This window comes from Jaculus jaculus, chromosome 14, assembly GCF_020740685.1.
Source record: "Jaculus jaculus isolate mJacJac1 chromosome 14, mJacJac1.mat.Y.cur, whole genome shotgun sequence".
In the NCBI taxonomy this organism is placed as follows: Eukaryota; Metazoa; Chordata; class Mammalia; order Rodentia; family Dipodidae; genus Jaculus; species Jaculus jaculus.
The window spans coordinates 72,332,867-72,338,599 of record NC_059115.1 but is presented as its reverse complement, the minus strand read 5'-3'; the positions used below and the strand labels follow the sequence as shown (position 1 = coordinate 72,338,599).

General features: G+C 36.5%; 1 non-coding gene across 1 annotated transcript; it reads left to right on the top strand.

The window, feature by feature from the left end:
* Nucleotides 1-4,231: 4,231 nt before the first annotated feature.
* LOC123454931 lies at nt 4,232-4,337 on the top strand. The gene has a single exon (XR_006633576.1). It is a non-coding gene; the product is annotated as a U6 spliceosomal RNA (small nuclear RNA).
* Nucleotides 4,338-5,733: the final 1,396 nt, after the last annotated feature.

Genomic DNA, 5,733 nt, shown 5'->3' with positions numbered 1-5,733 from the left:
CTCTACAACAGTTACTCATATTTTGGGACACAAGGTTTCTCAACATACCTAATTTTGGATTACGATAAAATACGGAAAATAATTCAGATACAAAGCACAACATAGTGAAAAGGCTTTAACTATGAGTGCAGCTAGCAAATCAAACAAAATTTTAAAGATAATTCTATCCTCTTGTGTATATTTATTTTTAGCTTATGTAAAAAAAAAGTGCATCATTTGACACATGATTAACTAAGTTTTTCACTTTAAGCAGGGATGTTAGAAACAGGGCATATACAGAAAATGTTCTTTGAATATTTAGCCCTCCTCTCCCTCTCTCTTTCTCCTCCTTAAAATACTGACTCTAACATTGGAGTCATTGTCTCCTCTGCTAAACTGAAAATGACCTTCAAAATAAGTTGGTGCAGATTACATCTCTAATATTTGAACTGGCAACAATGACCTGTCCAAGAGCAGAGCCTTCTTACCAAACTTTGATGTGCTGGCAGGACATCATTTAAATTTTGGGCTTCTTGACAACACACTTTTATTTAATCTTACTGAAATTAATTTCATACTCAGGGAGTAGGAGAGATAGTGTCTGTGTCTTACTAGTCTTGTGAAGTGGTTGGAGGCACTGTTAAGATCTATGATTAGGAAAAATATTATAATTTGTCAGTTTCATCATGTGCCTGGTAGCTTGTCTCATTCATAATAAATGCTTGGTCCATTTATGACTGCATTTTGCCATGTATTGCTGTCTGACAATAGACTCAATTGCCACATGTACTTTGTGAGTTTGTTGTCTAACTCATAGAGGAATTGTTTCTGTTCTGCTTGTAGAAATATTGAACAGTTTTCCAATTTTAGAAACAATTTGAAAATAAAAGTACTGAGGTAAAAACAAAGAGGATATGAAATACTTATAGCACTTAATTTATAAATTGTCATGCTGTATGGCTCTCTTATGTGCACCTGTCATGTGTGTGTATAATTTCAAAAGAATGTCATAGTATTTTAAACCATGAGAACCTTTAGAAATTATAACTCACAGAGGATTTAATCTTGTAGCAGTGCAAAGATATGTTTTTGAAAAAAATTAAGAGGATATGTTCTAGAATTCAACTCTAATTTCCAATGAATTGTTTCATAAAAACCACTTATACCAGTATTGTTAATTTTAATGATTACAAGTGACCAAAGTTTTAATAATCCAGACCATCAGTTGAGAATGAATCTTTTTATTTTTTTCTAATTAAGGATGTTTGACCACAAGAGGGAGTTCCTTGCCAACTGTTTACGTATCCTCAACAGATATCACAGGTCTAAATTTACAAAGAAAAATACTGTCAAATGTATTTAGTTCTATTAGAAGTTTGGAGCTGATGAAATGATGCCAATGTCTTTAAATTTGGGCCTTCATGAGTTTCTAGAATGAACACAATTTGTACTGTGAAATTCTGAGTCTAACTTGCCAGTAATTGTCCAGAAATAAAATGCTGTGCCATGGTTCTGACAGTGGCTCCCCAGTTGACACCTGCAAAACTGAAGGACAGCAGTTTGTGTGGGGGTCAGGGGAGACCCCACACCGACAGTGAGGCTCCTTTAAGTCTAAAGAAACAAGCTCTGTACACTAATTTACTTATTTTGTGTGAGCAAAGATCTCTTCGTCTTTGCAAGTGGATGCACATATTTCATTGAATTATGTATCACCAATGAATCTGGTAGAAGTTATGAAATGTGAAATTGAAACTACAAAAAAATGAGTTAGCAGATATCCAGAGACACAGAGGTTCCCAAGAACTTATCACTGAAGTAGACCTAAAACGAACCCAACATGGCTCAGGGAATTTTGCTGAATGAGGGGCAGAAAGATTATTAGAGCCACAAATTGGGACATTATGCACAAAGTCATTGTCTCTTCCCCATAAGTGATGGAGGCCCCCACCTTGCATGACCCGCGTTCCTCAATGAGGAGGGTCCCTGCAGAGTGGGGAGAACAGGGAGGAGGATAACAATGGTACCAACATGGCTGCTTACACACTGAGTATGAACAAAACTAATAAAGAAGAAAAAAAAAGATACAGAATACTTTACCTGGAAATCTTGCTCTTCAGAAATGTAGGAAAGATAAAGACTTATAAAAGTAATAAAATCCATCATTACTGGATTTGTCTTATACAAAAAATGGGTTAGCATTTTTTTTTAATAAAGAAAAAGTTAACATTTCAACAAGGAGACTTCCTGCAACAGAAAATAAGTCTACTTTCCTCATGATTAGGCAAAGGATATGCCAGTTGTTTCAGCCATATATGATAACATTATTTCCTACTTCATAGATAATTGACTTAAAATTATATGTACCTCAGAGCATGGATTAGTACAATTTCAAAAATATATATATAGGTAAAATTAGGACGTGGTTTTGTTAGGTAATGTTGCTCAGAACCTGCTTTTGTGTTTCCATGCACTTTTCATTTAAAAACGACGGTTCTGTTTAGAGTACAGTTTCTGTTACTATTATTCCCACTGTGCTGGAACTGCCACATCGGGAAGCAGCACTCAACAGCCTCCTTCCTCATTGTACGAGACAAGCAGGCGTATCCATTCAAAGTGTGCAGGCTTGTAGGGACAGGAGCTTACTTTAGCAGTATGCGCAGAGGAGGTTAGTAATAAGCGTATCAGTAGTAAATGCAGTAATTTTAACAAAAGTGACTTGAAGGAAATAACCGTGCCTCGCATGTATCCCTGGTGTGCCTTGATGGCACTGGCTATAAATATGGGATACCAAAGAAGAAAATACCAGTAATTCTTTTGGCTGTTCCCTCCCACCCCCTATGGTTCTTGGGATTGTATTATTTTATACAATTTTGCCACATTTTATCACATGAAGCATACATTTTTAAGGGCTGTACTTTCACAGTAACTGGAAATGACAAGTAAAGAAAACAGACTTCTTTGCTGACCCAAGCAGTCCTGAGCTCACCAGTAAGATTCTACACACACACAGACACACACACACACACACACACACACACACACACACACGTGCTTGTGTGCATGCATGCGTGTGCACATGTGCACACACACAGACACAAACATTGTGAAGGACGGAAGGATGATGCGTATCTACATTTATTAAAGAGTGCCACATGAAATAGAACAAAAATACAGAAAAGACACAAATTATACACTTGAGATATATGCAAAAATGGAGTTAAGATGAACACTATGAATGCTTCATCAGTGTAAAGTTGATGCAATGATAAGCCATTTCTGTGACTCTAAATTCAAAGTCAGGATGACAGGATCCAGGGTAAAAAAATTTACTCAATTCCTTCAGCAAGCAGTTATATGTTACACTGCATTATATTCTTTGCTCTCCCAAAGTGGTTAATTCTCTTTCCATACTTTCCTCCTTCCTACTCTTCTTCCCTCCCTCTCTCAAAACACACACACACACAAACATGCATACACATGCACACAAATCCACATGAAGCATACATGTACCATTCTTTGGAGTTGATAGTATTCAGACACTCAGGGGATGTCTTGAAAATATGCCTAACACTAAAACTTAGTGAAAACATATGGGTGTTTTGGTCTCCATGATGTAACAGATCCAGATGTTTGACAATATGCTTGCTAACAGAAGTGTGTGTGTGTGTGTGTGTGTGTGTGTGTATACATGTGTATGCACATAGGTATAGAGAGATTTTGACTCATTGCTTGGTGGTATTTAGGTAAACATTTTTTCTTTATATATTTTTAAATTCAGTTTATAAAGTTATAACACATTTACATTAGAACCTTTAATTTTGACAAGTCCCTTATGGAAGCAATTGATACTGAGTTCTCAAATTTGGATTGAAATATCCTATTAACTATCTGACAAAGATGAAATATAAAAAAAAATAAGTGATGGAGAGATGGCTTAGCCGTTAAGCACTTGCCTGTGAAGCCTAAGGACCCCGGTTCGAGGCTCAATCCCCTAGGACCCAAGTTAGCCAGATGCACAATGGGTGCACACATCTGGAGTTTGTTTGCAGTGGCTTGAGGCCCTGGACCGCCCATTCTCTATCTATCTCTTTCTATCTCTGTGTCTGTCACTCTCAAATAAATAAGCAAAAAAAAAAAATTTAAAAAATCAATGTCTTAAAAGCAGTCAGTATTGGGAAACTAGACAGTGGAATGAATTGTTGGTGGGGTCATTTTCTCAGCTCTTTCAAAGTCAAGCCAAAACACAGTCTCATTTTCATTTTGACAGCACAAAATACTTAACTTAGAACAACCCAGAGAAGATTACTATGGCCTCTGTTCAAGGATGACACTGAATTTGTGAATGTTTCCTAAATTAAAAAATAAAATCACACAGTCTAAGTTCCATGTCCAAGAGTTTGATTTCTATATCATAATAACATCCTCATAGTATAGCAAAAGTGTAACAGGATCTGTTACGTCATGGAGACCAATACACCCATATGTTTGCGCTAAGTGCTAGGCATATTTTTAAGACATTCCCTGAGAATCTTCATGTTTCACATATCCTTTGTGGCCATTCATGTATGTATAAGCCATTAAATTTGACCATGGTTTATAACATTGTCTTAGCTTTGCTTTATTTATGAATTTTAAATATATCAGGATCATTAATGCCTATGCTATTATTATGACATTAAGAAGTTCTAATTGTACAACATATTTTACATACAAATTTATAAAACAATATTCCTTTAATCACTGTGGATCTCAAATAACAGAAATGTACATGTTTCTAGAATATTTCCCTGATAAGACGAATGTCTCTTACATCCAAAATACCTTAAGTAAATTCTAACAAGTCATTCAAACAATGTGGTTTAAAAATATGCCATCATATCCACATGCTGCCACTGGACTGGGGGCTTCAGTTAATGCTGCAAAAAAAGCTATCTTTAATAGCTATTGGATGCCCAGCAGGACCAGCAAGCCTGGGATTAGAGATAATGATACTTGTTGGAACCACAGGGAGGCAGAGCAGAAAGCGATCTGCCTCCCTCGGCTTTGTGAAAGCATATTGGAAGAAACTTACACTCAGGAGAACATGATCCTAGATGGTGATACACCTGCGCATCTAAATATTTCTTTTCCTTTCACATTGAGCTGTGACAGCTATTTCAAATTAAGTACACTATTCAGATACTTAGAAATCAGAGATCTGGTTATAAAAATGCCTTTTGTAGTACCTCCCTTATCTATTTTAAGGTCTTACTCTGTTTCAGTCATTGTCATCATTGTGAGCATTAGTCAACTAATATTTTTTTTTCCCCCTATGGGATTATCCCATACCCAGTGCCTCTCCTAAATCATCCAGAGTAACTGTAAAAGTCAAGCCAAGTTTAATCACATATGAACATCAAGGGAAGTGCAAACGTATGGTGTAAGTATCTATCCTTCTCTGGTTGATTAGCTTAGGAAGGTCATTTCTTACAGCCAAAGGTCATAGCTCTTGTTAGAAGAGCCTCTCAAACATTTCCTCCACTTTTCAATAACTGTTTGTACCTCTTGTCCCTCAGGCCTAGATATGGTATTTATGTCCGTTGCTTACTAATCATAAAACACTCCTCTATTTCTTAATTTAATTAAATTAATTTATTTACTTAAGGAGAGGATGAGGCAGATAGAGAAAAAGCAATGCATGCACCAGGGACTCCAGCCACTGCAAAACAAGCTCCAGATGCATGTACCACCTTGTGCATCTGACTAACGTGGGCC